The following is a 21,056-nucleotide window of genomic DNA, read 5'->3' on the forward strand; positions in this document are numbered from 1 at the left end:
TTCTACTGTCTTCTCTTACTGATCTGTTCCATCACATTGATTGATTAGCAAATGTTGAACCAGCCTTGCAACCCAGGGATGAATCCCACCTGGTCATGGTGGATAATCTTTTTAATGTGCTGTTGGATCATATTTGCTAGGATCTTGTTGAGAATCTTAGCATCCATATGCATCAGGGATATTGGTCTGAAATTCTCCTTTTTGGTGGGGTCTTTGCCTAGTTTGGGGATCAGGGTAATGCTGGCTTCATAAAAAGTGTCTAGAAGTTTCCCTTATGCTTCAGTTTTTGAAACAGCTTCAGGAGAATGGGTGTTATTTCTTCTATGAAAGTTTGGTAGATTTCCCCCAGGAATCCATCAGGTACATGGCTCTTGTTTTTGGGAGGTTTTTGATCACTGTTTCAATCTCGTTACTAGATATTGGTCTATTCAGGTTGTCAGTTTCTTCCTGGTTAAATTTTGGGAGTTTATAGTTTTCCAGGAAGGCATCCATTTCATCTAGCTTGCTTAACTTATTGGCATATAACTGTTGATAATCATTTCTAATGGTTGTTTCTATTTCCTTGGTGTTAGTTGTAATCTCTCCCTTTTCATTCATAATTTTTTAAATTTGGGCCTTCTATCTTTTCTTTTGGATTAGTGTGGCCAATGGTTTATTGATCTTATTGATTGTTTCAAAAAACCAGCTTCTAGTTTTATTGATGTGTTCTACTGTATCTCTAGTTTCTATTTCAGTGATCTCTGCTCTAATCTTGATTATTTCCCTTCTTGTGTGTGGGGTTGGCTTAATTTGTTGTTGATTCTCCATTTCTTTAAGGTGTAAGGACAGCTGGTGTATTCTGGATTTTTCCTTTTTTTTTTTTTTTTTGAGGGAGGCTTGGATGGCTATGTATTTCTTTCTTATAACCACCTTTGTTGTATCCCATACTTTTTGGGCCGAAGTGTCTTCATTTTCATTGGTTTCCATGAATTGTTCCAGTTCTTCTTTGATTTCCTGGTTGATCCAAGCATTTTTAAGCAAGGTGGTCTTTAGCTTCCAGGTGTTTGAGTTCCTTCTGAACTTTTCCTTGTGATTGAGCTCCAGTTTCAAAGCTTTGTGATCTGAGAATATGGAGGGAATAATCTCAATCTTTTGGTGTCGGTTGAGTCCTGATTTTTGATCACATACTGTGGTCTATTCTGGAGAAGGTTCAATGTGCACTCAAGAAGAATGAGTATTCTGTTGTTTTAGGGTGGAATATTCTGTATATATCTATGAAGTCCATCGGGTTCAATGTGTCATTCAATGGTCTTGTTTCTTTTTTTTTCTTTTTTAAAGATTTTATTTATCTACTTGATAGAGATCACAAGCAGGGAGAGAGGCAAGCAGAGAGAGAGGGGGAAGCAGACTCCCTGCTGAGCAGAGAGCCTGATGTGGGGCTCGATCCCAGGACCCTGGGACCATGACCTGAGCTGAAAGCAGAGGCTTTAACACACTGAGACACCCAGGCGCCCCAGTGGTCTTGTTTCTTTATTGATTTTCTGATTGGATGATCTGTCTATTACTGAGAGTGGCGTGCAAAGATCTCTGCCTATTGGGGCGCCTGGGTGGCTCAGGGAGGGAGCCTGCTTCCTCCTCTCTCTCTGCCTACTTGTGGTCTCTGTCTGTCAAACAAATAAATAAAATCTTAAAAAAAAGATCTCTGACTATTAATACATTCATATCAATATGACTCTTTTTCTTGATTAACAGTTTTCTTATGTAATTGGGAGGAACTGTATTGGGGGTATAAGTGTTTACAATCGTTAGATCTTCTGGCTGGATAGTCCCTTTAAGAATGATGTAGTGTCTTTCTGTATCCCTGACTACAGTCTTTAGTTTAAAATCTAATTTATATGATATGAGAATTGCTACCCCATACTTCTTTTGAGTCCCATTGGCATGAAAGGTGCTTCTCCATCCCTTCACTTTCAGTCTGATGTATCCTTAGGTTCAAAATGGGTCTCTTGTAGACAACATATGGATGGGTCCTGTCGTTTTATTCAATCTGCAACCCTTTGCTGTTTTATGGGCTCATTTAGGCCATTAACATTGAGAGTTATTATTGAGAGATACGTTTTTATTGATATCGTGTTACCTGTGAAGTCTTTTTTTCTATAGATTGTCTCCATATATTTCTGTTCTATTATATTCTTGGGTTTTTTTCTCTTTCATAGACCCCCTTAACATTTCTTGCAGTGCCAGCTTGGTGGTCACATATTCTTTTTAACTTTGCTGGTATTGGAACCTCTTTATCTCTCTCTCCATCAATTTAGAATGTCAGCCTTGCTGGATAAAGTATTCTTGGCTACATGTTCTTCTCATTTAGTGCCCTGAATATGTCTTGCCAGCCCTTCCTGGCTTTCCAGGTTTCTGTGGACAGGTCTGACATTATTCCAATGGGCTTTCTTCTGTACATAAGAAATCTCTTCCTCCTAGCTGCTTTCAAGAGTTCTGTCTGAAATTATGATCCATCATTTTCACAATCACGTGTCTCAACGTCTTTCTAGGTTCTATGAACTTGGGGGAGACCTTTCTGCCTGTAGTACACAAATGCTGGTTCCGCTGGCTAGACTGGGAAAATTTTCATGGAGAATTTGTTCAACTGTATCTTCTAGTTTTTCTTTCTCCTCCCCCTCAGGGATTCCAATAATTCTGACGTTGGAATGTTTCATGGAGTCATTTATTTCCCTAATTCTGTTTTCATGGCTTCTAAGCTGTTTGTTCCAGGCTTCCTCCTGATCCTTTTTCTCTATCAGTTTGTCCTCCAGATCACTAATTCTATCTTCTGCCTCAGTTACCCTAGCTTTTAGAAAATTTAGATTAGATTGGAACTCGTTGAGAACATTGTTAACATCATCCCTGGTGCTTTGACTTCTGCCCTAATCAATTCTATTTTGTCATCAAAGTCTTTCTCCTGCCTAGCTATTGCCTGTATAATGGTTAGTCTGAATTTCCTTTTGGACATACTGTTTATGTTCATATCCAAAAGCTCTGATGGAGAGGGCCCAGTTTCTGAATTTTTCCTCTGTTGGGCATTCCTCCTCCTAGTCATTTTGGTGAGAGATGGTTGAAGGGATGTGTAGCTGAATGTATCAACTGTGGTGCAGGCAATTTGCACTCTGGAATGCTTCTGAGCAATCAAGAGTCCCCACCAAAGAGAAAGAAAAAAGAAAAAGAGAGAGCGAGTGAGCAAGCGAGCAAGAGAGAGAGACAGGAAAAAAAAAAAGAAAGAAAAAATAATAAAGAAGGCACAGCCCAAACTAGCTCCAAAGGTAAGATTTATAAAGTATACAAACAAAAACAGAAAAACAAGAAGACTGACAAAAGTAGGTGACAAGAAAAATAAATAAGTAAATAAAGAAAGAACCCAGCCCAAATGAACCCCAAGTATAAGATTTATATACTACCAGAACAAAAACAAATACACAGAAATACTGACAGAGGAAAAACATGGGAGGGTGGTTATAAATTCTCAGTGTGGGCGAGGACGGTTATTTTGATTCTTCCTGGATGTATCTTGATATCTTTGTTAAAGGACTCAACTTTCTGAGTAAAGTGGGGTTAAAACTAGTTTACATATAGGGGTAGCATTGATTTAGGAAAGGGGATTACCCTGAAGCTCATCTCTACATGAATATTAAAAATTTTTTTTTTTAAAAACAAGAAAATAAAAAATAGAAAAGCAAAAGAAAGACACAGGTATATGTATCAAAAAAGTTCAGGTTAAAAGGTTATTATGGAATTTGTTGTACTGAACATCTCATTGTGATGGTAAATAGGTTAAAAAGTTGTATGAAAATATGAAAAGAACCAGAATAGTGGGAACGAATTAAAAATAAAAGTTGTATCTATCCACGTTGTCGATGGTGTAAGGAAATGGTCCAATTTTATTTTTCTGCACGTGGCTGTCCAATTTTCCCAACACCATTTATTGAAGAGGCTGTCTTTTTTTCCATTGGACATTCTTTCCTGCTTTGTTGAAGATTAGTTGACCATAGAGTTGAGGGTTTCTTTCTGGGCTCTCTATTCTGTTCCACTGATCTATGTGTCTGTTTTTATGCCAGTACCATGCTGTCTTGATGATGACAGCTTTGTAATAGAGTTTGAAGTCCGGAATTGTGATGCCACCAACTTTGGCTTTCTTTCTCAATATTCCATTGGCATTTCGAGGTCTTTTCTGGTTCCATATAAAGTTTAGGATTATTTGTTCCATTTCTTTGAAGAAAATGGATGGTACTTTGATAGGAATTGCATTAAATATGTAGATTGCTTTAGGTAGCATAGACATTTTCACAATATTTATTCTTCCAATCCAGGAGCATGGAACATTTTTCCATTTCTTTGTGTCTTCCTCAATTTCTTTCATGAGTACTTTATAGTTTTTTGAGTATAGATTCTTTGCCTCTTTGGTTAGGTTTATTCCTAGGTATCTTATGGTTTTGGGTGCAATTGTAAATGGGATTGACTCCTTAATTTCTCTTTCTTCTGTCTTGTTGTTGGTGTAGAGAAATGCAACTGATTTCTGTGCATTGATTTTATATCCTGGCACTTTACTGAATTCCTGTACAAGTTCTAGCAGTTTTGGAGTGGAATCTTTTGGGTATTCCACATATAGTATCATATCATCTGTGAAGAGTGATAGTTTGACTTCTTCTTTGCCGATTTGGATGCCTTTAATTTCCTTTTGTTGTCTGGTTGCTGAGGCTAGGACTTCTAGTACTATGTTGAATAGCAGTGGTGATAATAGACATCCCTGCCGTGTTCCTGACCTTAGCGGAAAAGCTTTCAGTTTTTCTCCATTGAGGATGATATTTGCGGTGGGTTTTTCATAGATGGCTTTGATGATATTGAGGTATGTGCCCTCTAACCCTGCACTTTGAAGAATTTTGATCAGGAAGGGATGCTGTACTTTGTCAAATGCTTTTTCAGCATCTATTGAGAGTATCATAGGGTTATTGTTCTTTCTTTTATTAATGTGTTGTATCACATTGATTGATTTGCGGATGTTGAACCAACCTTGCAGCCCTGGAATAAATCCCACTTGGTCGTGGTGAATAATCCTTTTAATGTACTGTTGAATCCTATTGGCCAGTGTTTTAGTGAGAATTTTCGCATCTGTGTTTATCAAGGATATTAGTCCGTAGTTCCCTTTTTTGATGGGATCCTTGTCTGGTTTTGGGATAAAGGTGATGCTGGCCTCATAAAATGAGTTTGGAAGTTTTCCTTCCATTTCTATTTTTTGGAACAGTTTCAGGAGAATAGGAATTAGTTCTTTAAATGTTTGGTAGAATTCCCTTGGGAAGCTGTCTGGCCCTGGGCTTTTGTTTGTTTGGAGATTTTTTTTTTAAAGCTTTTTTTAAATTTATTAATTTGACAGAGAGAAATCACAAGTAGAGGGAGAGGCAGCCAGAGAGAGAGAGAGAGAGATAGGGAAGCAGGCTCCCTGCTGAGCAGAGAGCCCGATGCGGGACTCGATCCTAGGACCCTGAGATCATGACCTGAGCCAAAGGCAGCGGCTTAACCCACTGAGCCACCCAGGCGCCCTGTTTGGAGATTCTTGATAACTGTTTCAGTCTCCTTACTGGTGTTATGGGTCTGTTCAGGCTTTCTATTTCTTCCTGGTTCAGTTGTGGTAGTTTATATGTCTCTAGAAATGCATCCATTTCTTCCAGATGGTCAAATTTGTTGGCGTAGAGTTGCTCATAGTATGTTCTTATAATTGTCTGTATTTCTTTGGTGTTAGTTGTGATCTCTCCTCTTTCATTCATGATTTTATTTATTTGGGTCCTTTCTCTTTTCTTTTTGATAAGTCTGGCCAGGGGTTTATCAATCTTATTAATTCTTTCAAAGAACCAGCTCCTAGTTTCGTTGATTTGTTCTATTGTTTTTTTGGTTTCTATTTCATTGATTTCTGCTCTGATCTGTGTGATTTCTCTTCTCCTGCTGGGTTTAGGGTTTCTTTTTGTTCTTTCTCTATCTCCTTTAGGTGTAGGGTTAGGTTGTGTAACTGAGAACTTTCTTGTTTCTTGAGAAAGGCTTGAATCACTATATGTTTTCCTCTCAAGACTGCCTTTATTGTGTCCCACTGATTTTGAACCATTGTGTTTTCATTATCATTTTTTTCCATGAATTTTTTCAATTCTTCTTTAATTTCCGGGTTGACCCATTCATTCTTTAGAAGGATGCTCTTTAGTCTCCATGTATTTGGGTTCTTTCCAAATTTCCTCTTGTGATTGAGTTCTAGCTTCAGAGCATTGTGGTCTGAAAATATGCAGGGAATTATCCCAATCTTTTGTTACCAGTTGAGGCCTGATTTAGGACCAAGGGTGTGATCTATTCTGGAGAATGTTCCATGTGCACTAGAGAAGAATGTGTATTCTGTTGCTTTGGGATGAAATGTTCTGAATATATCTGTGATGTCCATCTGGTCCAGTGTGTCATTTAAGGCCTTTATTTCCTTGTTGATCTTTTGCTTGGATGATCTGTCCATTTCAGTGAGGGGAGTGTTAAAGTCCCCTACTATTACTGTATTATTGTTGATGTGTTTCTTTGATTTTGTTATTAATTGGTTTATGTAGTTGACTGCTCCCATGTTAGGGGCATAGATATTTAAAATTATTAGATCTTCTTGTTAGACAGACCCTTTGAGTATGATATAGTGTCCTTCCTCATCTCTTATTATTGTCTTTGGCTTAAAATCTAATTGATCTGGGACGCCTGGGTGGCTCAGTTGGTTAAGCAGCTGCCTTCGGCTCAGGTCATGATCCCAGGGTCCTGGGATCGAGTCCCACATCGGGCTCCTTGCTCGGCAGGGAGCCTGCTTCTCCCTCTGCCTCTGCCTGCCTCTCTGTCTGCCTGTGCTCGCTCGCGCTCTCTCCCTCTGTCTCTGAAAAATAAATAAAAAATCTTTAAAAAAAAAAAAATTTAAAAAAAAAAATAAATAAATAAAATCTAATTGATCTGATATAAGGATTGCCACTCCTGCTTTATTCTGATGTCCATTAGCATGGTAAATTCTTTTCCACCCCCTCACTTTAAATCTGGAGGTGTTTTCAGATTTAAAATGAATTTCTTGTAGGCAACATATAGATGGGTTTTGTTTTTTTATCCATTCTGATACCCTGTGTCTTTTGATTGGGACATTTATCCTGTTAGCATTCAGAGTAGCTATTGAGAAATATGAATTTAGTGCCATTGTATTGCCTGTAAGTTGACTGTTACTGTATATTGTCTCTGTTCCTTTCTGATCTACCACTTTTAGGCTCTCTCTTTGCTTAGAGGACCCCTTTCAATATTTCCTGTAGAGTTGGTTTGGTGTTTGCAAATTCTTTCAGTTTTTGTTTGTCTTGTAAGCTTTTAATCTCTCCTATTTTCAATGATAGCCTAGCTGGATATAGTATTCTTGGCTGCATGTTTTTCTCGTTTAGTGCTCTGAATATATCATGCTAGCTCTTTCTGGCCTGCCAGGTCTCTGTGGATAAGTCTGCTGCTAATCTAATATTTTTACCATTGTATGTTACAGACTTCTTTTCCTGGGCTGCTTTCAGGATTTTCTCTTTGTCACTAAGACTTGTAAATTTTATTATTAGGTGACGGGGTGTGGACCTATTCTTATTGATTTTGAGGGGGGTTCTCTGCACCTCCTGGATTTTGATGCTTGTTTTCTTTGCCATATTGGGGAAATTCTCTCCAATAATTCTCTCCAATATACCTTCTGCTCCCCTCTCTCTTTCTTCTTCTTCTGGAATCCCAATTATTCTAATGTTGTTTTATCTCATGGTGTCACTTATCTCTCGAATTCTCCCCTCATGGTCCAGTAGCTGTTTGTCCCTCTTTTGCTCAGCTTCTTTATTCTCTGTCATTTTGTCTTCTATATCACTAATTCTTTCTTCTGCCTCATTTATCCTAGCAGTGAGAGCCTCCATTTTTTAAAAAAGATTTTATTTATTTATTTGACAGAGAGAGATTATAAGTAGACAGAGAGGCAGACAGAGAGAGAGAGAGAGAGGGAAGCAGGCTCCCTGCTGAGCAGAGAGCCCAATGCGGGACTCGATCCCAGGACCCTGAGATCATGACCTGAGCCGAAGGCAGTGGCTCAACCCACTGAGCCACCCAGGTGCCCCGAGCCTCCATTTTTGATCGCACCTCATTAATAGCTTTTTTGATTTCAACGTGGTTAGATTTTAGTTCTTTTATTTCTGCAGAAGGGGCTTTTATATCTCCCTAGAGGGTTTCTCTAATATCTTCCATGCCTTTTTCGAGCCCGGCTAGAATCTTGAGAATCGTCATTCTGAACTCTAGATCTGACATATTACCAATGTCTGTATTGATTAGGTCCCTAGCCTTCAATACTGCCTCTTGTTCTTTTTTTTTTTGTGGTGAATTTTTCCACCTTGTCATTTTGTCCAGATTAGAGTATATGAAGGAGCAAGTAAAATACTAAAAGGGAGGCAACAACCCCAGGAAAATATGCTTTAACCAAATCAGAAGAGATCCCAAATCGTGAGGGGGGAGAAAGTGAGTAAAAAGAGGTTCAGAAAGAAAAAAGAAAAGAAAAGAAAAGAAATAATTAAAAAAAGAAAATGAATAAAGAAAAATTATAAAAAAGAAAAAATATATATTAGATAAATTAGTTAAAAAAACGTTAAAAAAGAAAAGGGTAAAAGTTAAAAGAATTAGCAGAAGAAGAGAAAAAAAATTGAAAAAGAAGAAAAGATTAAATTAACTGCAAGACTAAAGAATCATGGGGAGAAAGCCATGAGTTTTGTGCTTTGTTTTGCTTTCTCCTCCTCTGGAATTCCACCGCTCTCCTTGGTATTGAAACTGCACTCCTTGATAGGTGAACTTGGTCTTGGCTGGATTTCTTGTTGATATTCTGGGGGAGGGGCCTGGTGTAGTGATTTGCAAGTGTCTTTGCCCCAGGCGGAATCGCATCGCCCTTACCAGGGGCCGGGCTGAGCAATCCGCTCGGGTTTGCCTTCAGGAGATTTTGTTCCCTGAGCGCTTTCCGTAGAGTTCTGGAGAACAGGAATACAGATGGCGGCCTCCCGGTCTCTGGCCTGGAGGAGCGAGAGCCCAGATCTCCACTCCTCAGTGCGCCATCAGAAAACAGCGCCCAATAACTCCCATCTCCCTGGCCTCCAGCCGCGCTCCGAGCTCACCGAGCCTGCAACTGGTTCAAGGTAACCCCAAGCTGGGAGCTCACTCTTGGCTCTGTCTCTGTAGCCGGTTTTCCCGTTCTAATACCTGCGAGCTCTGCGACACTCAGACACCCCTGATCCTTCTGTGACCCTGCGGGACCTGAGGCCATGCTGACCCCCCGTGGGCTTCACCCCAGTTTAGCCTCTGGAGCGATGTCCCTCAGCAGAACAGATTTTTAAATGTCCTGGTTTTGTGCTCCGTTGCTCGGCCGCTTGCCGGGAGCCGGCCCCTCCCCCCAGGGTCTATCTTCCTGTCGCTTTGGATTCACTTCTCCACCAGTCCGACCTTTCAGAAAGTGGTTGATTTTCTGTTTCTAGAGTTGCTGTTCTTCTTCCCTTCGATCTCCCATTGGATTTGTAGGTGTTTGCAATCTTTAGATAAGCTATCTAGCTGATCTCCTGCTAGCTGAAGTAGTCTCAGCCTGCTACTTCTCCACCATCTTGACTCCTCCTCTGAGATACTGGTTTTTTAATTTCTTCCTTCCTTCTTTCCTTCCTTCTTTCCACTGTCTTTATTTTGGTGTAAGGATAAGGCTGGTTTCATAATATGCTTTTAGAATCATTTATAATCATTTAGAATCTCATTTTTAGTAGAGTTTGAGATTGATAGGCTTAAATCTTTTTTGAGTGGTAAAATTAACTGGTGAAGCTCTCTGGTCTAGTAATTTTGTTTGTTAAGAGACTTTTGATTATTGATTCAATCATCTTACTGTAATTTTTTAAAAGTATGCCTAGCATGGAGCCAAACTGGGGTTTGAACAGAGCTCAAGGTCAAGAGTCAGACACTTAATCCACTACACTACCCAGGTGTCCCCTTATCAATAAATTTTTATTCAGGTTTTCTATTTTTTCATGATTTAAGCTTGAAAGGTTTTAATGTTGGTAGGATTTTTATCCATTTCTTCTATGTTGTCCAGTAGTTTATAGTAGTCCATTGTTTATATTCTCCATTGTTTATAGTAGTCTTTTATGATCCTTTGAATTTTTGTTATCATTTATAACTTCTATTTAATTTCCAATTTTATTTATTTGAGCTTTTTCTTTTTTTTTCCTTACAAGTCTAGGTAATAATTTGTCAGTATGGTTTATCCTTTCAAAGAACCAGTTCTTAGTTTCATTGATCTTTGTAATTTTATTTCTGGCTTCAATTTAATTTCATTCTGATCCTTTTTATTTCCTTCCTCCTACTAAATTTGAACTTCAGTTCTTATTTTTTTTCTAAGTCAATTAAGTGTAAAGATAAATTATTGATTTGAATCTTTCTTTCTTTCTGACTATTGCTATGAACTTAGCTCTTAGAACTGCTTTTGCTGTGTCCCATAGAATTTGTGTTGTGTTTCCATTTTCATTTGTCTCAAGGCATTTTAAATTTCTTTTTTGATTAATTCATTGACTCATTGCACAGTATCATGTTGTTTGAACTGCACTTATTCATGAATTTTCCATTTTCTTCTTCTTATTATTTTAAAAAGATTTTATTTATTTATTTGACTAACAGAGGTCACAAGTAGGCAGAAAGGCAGGAAGAGAAAGAGGGGAAAGCAGGCTCCCTGTGAGCAGAGCCTGATGCAGGACTCAATCCCAGGACCCTGAGATCATGACCTGAGCTGAAGGCAGAGGCTTAACCCACTGAGCCATCCAGGCGCCCCCATTTTCTTCTTTTGATTGACTTTTAGTTTTATACTTAAAGGAACAACTTCAGAAAACATGCTTAATGTGATTTCAACTTTCTTAAATTTATCAAGTCTTTTTAAACAAAGATTTTATTTATTTATTTTTTGACACAGAGAGACACAGCGAGAGAGGGAACAGAAGCAGGGGGAGTAGAAGAGGGAGAAGCAGGCTTCTGGCTGAGCAGGGACCCTGATGTGAGGCTTGATACCAGGACCCTGGGATCATGACCTGAGCTGAAGGCAGATGCTTAATGACTGAGTCACCAAGGCATCCCAATCAAGTCTTCTTTTGTGGCCTAATATGGGATCGATACTGAGGAATGTTCCATGTGCATTTGAGAAGAATGTGTATTCTGCTGCTTTTGTATGGGAAGTTCTTCATATCTTTGATAAGTGCATTTGGTCTAACATGTCATTTAAGGCCACTTTTTTCTCTCCTGCCTTTTAAAAAATTTCTTTTATTTTTTATTTTATTAGCATGTGATGTATTATTTGCTTCAGGGGTATAATTCTGTGAATCATCAGTCTTACAAAATTCACAACGCTCACCAAAGCACATAGCCTCCCCAAGGTCCATAACCCAGCCACCCCATCCCTCCCTCTCCCCTAACAACCCTCAGTTTGTTTCCTTAGATTAGGAGTCTCTTATGGTTTGTCTCCCTCCCTGGTCCCATCTTGTTTTATTTTATTCCATCCCTACACCCCACAAGCCCCACCTTGCCTGCCTCTCAAATTCCTCATATCAGGGAGATCATATGATAATTGTCTTTCTCTGATTGACTTATTTCGCTAAGCATAATACCCTCTAGATCAATCCACATCATTGCAAATGGCAAGATTTCATTTCTTTTGATGGCTGCATAGTATTCCATATACATATATATATATGCCACATCTTCTTTATCCATTTATCTGTTGATGGACATCTAGGTTCTTTCCATAGTTTGGCTATTGTGGACATTGCTGCTATAAACATTTGGGTACACATGCCCCTTTGGATCACTACATTTGTATCTTTAGGGTAAATACCCAGTAGTGTGATTGCTGGGTTGTAAGGTAGCTCTATTTTCAACCTTTTGAGGAACACTCATGCTGTTTTCCAGAGTGGTTGCACCAGCTTACATTCCCACCAACAGTGTAGGAGGGTTCTCCTTTCTCACATCCTCGCCAACATCTGTCATTTCCTGATTTGTTGATTTTAGCCATTCTGACTGGTGTGAGGTGGGATCTCATTGTGGTTTTGATTTGTATTTCCCTGATGCCAAGTGCTGTGGAGCACTTTTTCATATGTCTGTTGGCCATCTGGATGTTCTGTGCAGAAATATCTGTTCATGTGCTCTGCCCATTTCTTGATTGGAATATTTGTTCTTTGGGTGTTGAGCTTGATAAGTTCTTTCTAGATTTTGGATACTAGACCTTTATGTGATATGTCATCGGCGAATATCTTCTCCCATTCTGTCAGTTGTCTTTTAGTTTTGTTGCTGTTTCATTTGCTCTGAAAAAGTTTTTGATCTTGATGAAGTCCAAGTAGTTCATTTTTGCCCTTGCTTCCCTTGCCTTTGGTGATGTTTCTAGGAAGAAGTTGCTGCGGCTGAGGTCAAAGAGGTTGCTGCCTGTATTCTCCTCAAGGATTTTGATGGATTTCTGTCTCACATGGAGGTCTTTCATCCATTTGGAGTCTATTTTTTGTGTGTCATGTATGGAAATGGTCCAGGTTCCTTCTTCTGCATGTGGCTGTCCAATTTTCCCAAAATGATTTGTTGAAGAGACTGTTCCCCCCCCCACCCACCTTGGGCATTCTTTCCTCAATTGTCAAAGATTAGTTGACCATAGAGTTGAGGGTCTATTTCTGGGCTCTCTATTCTGTTACATTGATCTGTGTGTCTGTTTTTGTGCCAGGACCATATTGCCTTGATGATGACAGCTTTGTAATAGAGCTTGAAATCTGCAATTGTGATGCCACCAACTTTGGCTTTCTTTTTCAACATTCCTCTGGTATTCAGGGTCTTTTCTTGTTCTATATAAATTTTAGGATTATTTGCTTCATTTCTTTGAAAAAATTGATGGTATTTTGATAGGGATTGCATTAAATGTGTAGATTGCTTTAGGTAGCATAGACATTTTCACAATATTTGCTCTTCCAATCCATGAGCATGGAACATTTTTCCATTTCTTTGTGTCCTCCTGAATTTCTTTCATGAATACTTTATAGTTTTCTGAGTATAGATTCTTTGCCTCTTTGGTTAGGTTTATTCCTAGGTATCTTATGGTTTTAAGTGCAATTTTAAGAGTGTCCTTTTTAAAAAGGGTTTTATTTTATTTTATTTTATTTTATTTATTTTATTACTTGACAGCCAGAGATCACAAGTAAACAGAGAGGCAGGCAGAGAGAGAGAGGAGGAAGCAGATTCCCCACTGAGCAGAGAGCCTGATGCAGGGCTTGATCCCAGGCCCCTGAGATCATGACCTGAGTTGAATGCAGAAGCTTAACCCACTGAGCCACCCAGGTACCCCAAGAGCCTCCATTTTTATTGCTTTTTTGATTCAACTTTGTTATATTTTAGTTCTTTTTTGTCTCTAGGAAGGGATTTTATTTCTCCAGAAAGGGATTCTCTAATATCTTCCATGCCTTTTTTGAGCCCAACTAGCATGTTGATAATTGTCATTCTGAACTCTAGCTATGATTTATTACCAATGTCCATATTGTTTAGGTCCCTAGCCTTTGGTACTGCCTCTTGTTCTTTTTTTTTTTCTCCCCTGTGGTGAGTTTTTCCACCTTGTCATTTTATCCGGATAAGAATATATGAATGAGAGAATAAAATACTAAAAGGGTGGAAAAGATCCCAGAAAAAAGTACAGTAACCAAATCAGAAGAGACCCCAAATTGGGGGAAGAAGAAAGGGGGTAAAAAGAAGTTTAAAAAAATTAAAGAAAAATTTATATATATATATATATTAGACTGGTGAATAGAACAGAGTCACCCACTTGATTTTGGGGTATATTTTGGTCTCTTAGAAGAAATTACCTCCCCCAATTTTTAAAAAATATTTATTTATTTATTTGTCAGAGAGAGAGGAGCGAGAGCGAGCACAAGCAGACAGAGTGGTAGGCAGAGGCAGAGGGAGAAGCAGGCTCCCTGCCAAGCAAGGAGCCCGACGTGGGACTCAATCCCAGGATGCTGGGATCATGACCTGAGCCGAAGGCAGCTGCTTAACCAACTGAGCAACCCAGGCGTCCCACCTCCCAAAATTTTTTAAAGAAAGGAAACCTTATATATACACAAAGATAAGGGTAAACATGATGAAGGGATGAAATGTGACTCTAAGGATGAAAATTTAAAAAAATTTCTAAAAAAAGGAATTGATAAGTTGGTTGGATAAAGAAAGAAAAGAAAGTGGAGAGAATTTGCTTAGGCAGGAGACTAGAACAAAGCTCTGTGCTAGATTTAAGGTATATTTTGATCTTTTAGAAGAAGTTGTATCCCAAAATTTTTTAGAGGAAAAACCCCTATATGTATACAAAAAATAAAGTTAGATACAATGAAGGATAAAATATGACTATAATAATGAAGGTTTAAAAAGATATTTTTAGAAAGGGATTGTTAAGATAAACTAGTTTAAAACGTAAAAGGGCAAAGAGGAAAAGTTAAATTAGAATAAGAAAAAAATTAAAATAAAAAAAATTTAAATAATTTTGCAAGATTAAAGAATCATGGGGAGAAAGGAATGAATTCCATGCTTTGTTTTCCCCTCCTCTGGAATTCTGCTGTTCTCCTTAATCAGTTCTTTATCAGTTCTCCTTGGTTAGCTTGGTCTTGGCTGGATGTTCTTGCTGATCTTCTGGGGGAGGGGCCTGTTGTAGTAATTTTTGCCTGAGGCAGAATTGTGCTGCCCTTGCTGAGGGCCGGGCTAAGTAATCTGCTTGCAATCGCTCTCAGGAACTTTTTTTTTTAAAATTTATTTTCAGCATAACAGTATTCATTGTTTTTGTTCCACACCCAGTGCACCATGCAATCCGTGCCCTCTATAATACCCACCACGTGGTACCCCAACCTCCCACCCCCCCCACCACTTCAAAACCCTCAGGTTGTTTTTCAGAGTCCATAGTCTCTCATGGTTCACCTCCCCTTCCAATTTCCCCCAACTCCCTTCTCATCTCTATCTCCCCATGTCCTACATGCTATTTGTTATGCTCCACAAATAAGTGAAACCAGATGATAATTGACCCTCTCTGCTTGACTTATTTCACTCAGCATAATCTCTTCCAGTCCCGTCCATGTTGCTACAAAAGTTGGGTATTCGTCCTTTCTGATGGAGGCATAATACTCCATAGTGTATATGGACCACATCTTCCTTATCCATTCGTCCGTTGAAGGGTATCTTGGTTCTTTCCACAGTTTGGCGACCATGGCCATTGCTGCTGTAAACATTGGGGTACAGATGGCCCTTCTTTTCCCTACATCTGTATCTTTGGGGTAGAGCTTTTGATCCCTGAACGCTTTCCTTAGAGCCCTGGAGGATGGGAATGAAAATTGCGGCCTCCCGATCTCCAGCCAGAGGAGTTGAGAGCTCAGGTCATCGCTTTTAAGTGTGCTCTCAGAGAAAAGCAGTCAATCACTCCTGTCTCCCTGGCCTCGGGCCATACTCTGAGCTCATCTGGCATGTGACCAAGCATTTCTGTCTCTGGCGTGTGTCCCCATTTGGAATATCCAAATCCAGCAGATTTCTGCCTCCAGAGAAGGAAGGTGAGTCTCCCCAGATCTGCCGCTTGTGGAGTTCCTGCTCAAAGAGCAAAGGCTCGACTGTACCACGATCACTGTTTAAGGTAATCCCGAGCTGAGAGCTCACTCCTGGGTTCCATCTCTGTAGCCAGCTTCCCCTCTTTGGGCCCCCTCCTCAATGCACTCTCAGAGAAATGCAGTCAATCTCTCCTGTCTCCCTGGTCTCCAGCCACACTCCGAGGTTACCCAGACTGTGACTGAGCATTTCTATCTCTAGTGCATGGCCCTGTTTGGAGTCTCCAAACCCAGCAGATTCCTGCCATGTCCTCACACACTGCTCCTCCTGAGAAGGAAGGAGGGGGTCTCCCCAGATCTTCCACTTGTGGGCTGCCTGTTTGAAGATTAGTGGCCTAACTGGGCCTCGGATCATGGTTTAAGGTAAGCCCACACTGAGAGCCCACTGCTCAGCTCCATCTCTCCCACTGGCTTCCCTACTCCAACACCTGGTAGCTCTGCCACACCCAGACACCCCTGGTCTTTCTGTGACCCCAAAGGTCCTGAGACCACACTGTCCCTGTGAAGTTTCCACCCCCTGCTTAGCCTCTGGAGTGATGTCCCTCAGTGGAGCAGACTTCTAAAAAATCTGATTTTGTGCTCCACTGCTCCACCGAGTGCAGAGAGCCGGCCCTTCCCCCTGCTGTCTATCTTCCTGTCACTTCAGATTCACTTCTCTGCACGTCCTACCTTCAAGAAAGTGGTTGATTTTCTGTTCCTAAATTGCTGCTCTTCTTCTCTTTTATCTCCTGCTGAGTTTGTAGATATTTGGAACGATTTGACTCCTGGGACCCAATGATATTTCAGTCTGCTGCTCCTCTGCCATCTTGCTTCCTCCTTCCCCCAAATACACCATGTTAGCTGCTAAAAATAATTTTTATTTTTAAGGTTAACAACATTTATAATACATCTTGGTGTGTACTATGTACAAAGCAGTAGATGTGCTGGGCAGATATACCACTCAGAAGATATTGAAAAGCTATATAACCATTTATGTTATGGACAGAGAACCATTTCCCAACTCAGGTTCAGCTGCTCATCACTTGAAAACCAATACTCAAAGACAAGTGACAGTGGGAAAGGAAAGCCAGCAACCTGGGAAGATGGTGAATTAATGCCTCAAAGACCATCTTTCTTGTCCAGCTGAGACCAGGAGAAGGCTTGGGGAAAGGGAGAGGGCTACATGTGTGAGCAGCAGGTTCCCATCCTGTGACATGTAAGTGGACATGACCCTGAACAGACTTGCTGGATTCTGTGGCAGCTGTTTTCAAATGCAGTCAGGCCTTATCTTGTGGAAAGCCTGGTCCTTCCCTCTTAAAAGGCCAGTGGTCCACAAATCTCAAGGAAAGTAGATTTTTCTGCTACTGACTTAGGTCAGCAAGCAAGAAGCACTAAGTCTGAAGCCAGTTAACCCTTAAGACAGGTTGGATTGCTGTGATATTTGGACATTGTGGCAACATGCTAGCTTCCCTCCCCTAAAAGCAGGCCCAGTGCTGGCAGGCTCTGACCATTCACATAAAACACTCCTCTGAAGGACTGTCCCTATGGAAATACAGTTGACTCTTGAAAAGCACAGATCCACTTACATGCATTTTTTTTTTTTTGGATAAATAAGGTCCAGTATTGTAAATGTATTTTCTCTTCCTTATGGTTTTCTTAACATTTTTCTTTCCTCTAGCTTACTTCATTGTAAGAAAACAGTGTATAATACACATAATGTACAGAATATGTGCTAATAAACTGTTTATGTTACTAGTAAACTTCCGGTCTGCAGTAGGCCATTAGTAGTAAGTTTCTGGGGAGTCAAAGTTACACATGTGTTTTTGGCTGCATGGGGGTTGGTTCTCTTAACCCCCACATTGTCTAAGTGTCAGCTGTATTGGCATGGTGATTGAGCCTAGAGGCAGCATGATAGAGAGTGAGAGTTCAGAGCAGTCTTCTGGGAGGACCACATTCAGTGGTGGTGGAGGGATACTTCAGAGAACTCCGGGGAATTTTGTGATGAATTCTGTGGAAGAGACTGGAGACTGGGGATGAACTACTGGGGGAAAAGTGTAAGTCCCTTTGTGGATGTCAAGGTGGGTTCTCATTTGATTCTTTGTTTCTTCTCTATTTCTGGTCAAGCCAACAGCTCAGGGACCTCCTCTAGAAAGAGACAAATGTCTCAGGAGACTGGTCTTTCTTGTGCATTTAGGACCTCTCTCCAGAAAATCTGTAATTGGCTCTCAGGGGGTTGCCTCTCCCCTCTGGGCAATTGTCAGCTTCCCTATGACAGAGGAAGGACCTGCAAGGAAAGGGCACAGGGATCTGGGTTCTAGCAGGGGAGATGGAGAGTGGAGGACAGAATGGATTTGGGGCACAGAGAGTGACTGGTAAGCTGTTGCCAATCAGTGCTCTGCATGACTTCAGCTTGAGCTCACAGAGGGAGAGCACTGAAGGCAGGAAACATCAATATTGTGAAGCCCTCAGCCCACCTTAACACATATTCTCCTCACTATTTTCCTTTAGGATTGTTATTTCAGGTGAGTTTCCTATTTTTGTATAATTCTTTGCAGCTTGGTTCACAGATCCTTTTAGAAAACTAAGGAATTGGTCTTTGCAGAGTTTTCTCCTCTAACCAGTAACACATTTCCTTTAACTCAGAGAGGCAAAAGGTCTCTTCTTCAGAGGTCTTTAAGGAAATACTACAGTCTTCCTCCAGAATCCTATTGTTGCCATTTCTATCACTGGGACCTTAAGAAGCTGGTTTTCAATCTCCCTTCTGCACCCTGCTCATTTCCTTGTCTCCTGGAAGTGGACCACAAATCGTCATGAGGACAGCATTGGTTTGAGAAGGACACATTCACACTGTTTTCCTTCACAATGGAGATTTATCCTATTTCTCATGGGATAATAGATATGGCATATGCCTAACATCATGATGTTTTCCTTAAACATTTTTGTTATATTTTCTACTTTATTACAGAGTAAATGCCAAAGAAAGCTAAGGAGAATTAAATTAAGAATCCAAACTAATGAAAATTTATTTACTCTTTGTTTTCTGTTTATAAAAACAACACATTTACCAGATATTTTGAAATATGTGGGAATAAACTTTCTTCATTTTCTAAGGAATAATTAAATTCACAGTTTCCAAAGAAAAAAATAAAAATTGCATTTCCACCAGTGGTGAGAGTTTTAACTGAAGACCCCCTGCTATGACTTTTACCTATACAGGGTTGAGCCTGTGATTGGGTGTTTTTCAGAAAATGGATAATTTGCACTATTTTCATTTCCCTCTCTGTTAGAATGGAGTTTCCAAGCACAAAACTTAGCTCCTTCCCTATTTGATGGTCTCTCTCTCTTTCTAGGCAATAGTGACCTTTCCTTCAGTGGCCCTGCACACACCCCATACCTATGCTTTCCTTTTGCCCCCACCCCTTTCCTTGAAAAACAGGTCTGGGATGCTGTGGTCTGAAAGGCCAGGGTTATCTTACGATAAAAAATCAGTTTTTACAAGAATGAACTTTTAAAAAAACTCCCAAGAACAATCTGATTTGGGAGATAGAATACAGCCATATTTCCAGAAACTCTACTAGTGGATTCTGTGACCACACACATTGAAGTTAGATATTCCACGGGGGTTGGAAATTGGGGTTAATTAGCTCATGTATAGGTGGATCACACCACATTGGCCTTCTAAAAAATGACTTAATACCCCGAGCCCTCCTAACATTTATATTTCACCCTTTGTTTCCATTCTCATCTCTTGTTTCTGATCACATTCCTGGATAGGTTAGCGTTGTTTAGCATTTGTTCAGTGGCCTAATGAAGGTTAATAGCACCAGGGACATTGTAATGTGTGTGTTCTCCTCATATTGTGAGTGTGTGTGTGTGTGTGTGTGTTGGGGGGCTGGGTTTTGCCAAGACTGAGGTCTTACTGGTACCCTAGAGAATGCCAGTCAGGGACATATGTCTCTGACTGCTGATGTTTTGGCACTTGGAGGTCAATGGGACTTCTTTTCTTTTGTTTCCCCTGACTTGTTCTCATCCTCACTCTGTTCCCTGAAATCTGTTCCCTGAAATCCTGGTTCCTCTCCAGGATAGTTGGAATGAAGGAAATAGCATGTTGCTCCTTTAGACAATGTCATGAAATGGATTTCAATAGGCACACATGAATTTCGCAACAAAATCATGAAACTTATGTTTGTCCTCATCGTGTTGTTCTCCATTGTGCTGCTTTCTGGTTTCAGCCAGCTGAATGCTGCCACAGGAAAGAAGGCTTCCACTTCATTTATGACCTGGAGAGTGAGTGAGTGGAATCTATAGGGATGCAAATCTTGGTTGACTATAGGGATAAATGGCTGTGTCAGTATGATCTACTTTTGACACTAATTCCTGGGGTGATAATGAGCTATTTATGACTGGAGGTTCTTGACTGGTCTGCATGTCTACCTCTCCTGGGAGAGTAATGGTGTAGAAAGGACCCAATATTCACATTGGGTTTGGGGTGCATAAATGATATAGAGGTTATAGAAGGTCCTCAGAGGAAAGCCAAATTCATACCACCAAGAAGAACACTGAGGTACAGGATGTGGAATAAGACAGTAACAGAAATTCTGGAATTTCTAGGTTCACGTACTGCAGAACCCCCACTGTTCAGGTCACATGGGCTTTGGTTGTGGCACAAGTGGTTTTAAACATCAGTGTTTATTGAGGCTTCATCTTTGTTTAGAACTTTGTTGAGTATGGTGGATATAAATTGTAATCTCTGTGATAGAGGAACCAGTAGTTTTCCAAAAGGGAGAAAGTGCAAACAACAGAATAATGAATGATCACTTCAAGGGAGTGCTCCCCGGGTTCCAGCTGTGTGGACTCTTCCTCTTCCATTCTGGTTACCTTGGGCCCAGCTTCCTCAGCACCATTCAAGTGCAGGTAGACCCCATCACCCCAGTTTCTAAAAGCCTCAGGTGTGACCTGGTGCTTATAGGATAGAGCTCCAGTTCATCATGACGGGACAGGACCCTTGCACTCTGGTCCTGGACCATCTCTCCATCCTTACCTTCCATGTTCTTTGCCTCAATCCTAATGCTTCTCCAGAAAAGAAATTCTTTTAATTGTCCTTGGCTACTTTCTCACAACACCTCCTTCTGCTCTTCACATTCTATATGTTTTCTGACCTCAGTTTCTGCTGCTCATTTTCCTTTTCCCTGAAATGTCCTCCCCACAATACCTTCTGTTCTCCACAGCCATCCCATCAGTCCAGGGCCACTTCCTCCCGGGAATGTTTCTTACATTAGGTTAGATTCATGAGCTCTCCTTTAGTGTATTGCAGTTACTTGTTGATGCGTCCATTTTCTGCACAAGATTGTAAGCTCCTTAGGCATATGGACAGGTTTCATTTGACCT

The 21,056-nt window shown here is 40.3% G+C and overlaps 1 long non-coding RNA gene across 1 annotated transcript; it reads left to right on the plus strand.

Annotated features, from left to right (window-relative positions):
- The first annotated feature begins 1,263 nt into the window (after positions 1-1,263).
- Positions 1,264-15,446, plus strand: LOC116581835. The gene is made up of 3 exons (XR_004282254.1): positions 1,264-1,274; positions 4,022-4,027; positions 15,373-15,446. It is a non-coding gene; the product is annotated as an uncharacterized LOC116581835 (long non-coding RNA).
- Positions 15,447-21,056: the final 5,610 nt, after the last annotated feature.

The sequence above is a fragment of the Mustela erminea genome, chromosome 21 (genome assembly GCF_009829155.1).
Source record: "Mustela erminea isolate mMusErm1 chromosome 21, mMusErm1.Pri, whole genome shotgun sequence".
Lineage (NCBI taxonomy): Eukaryota > Metazoa > Chordata > Mammalia > Carnivora > Mustelidae > Mustela > Mustela erminea.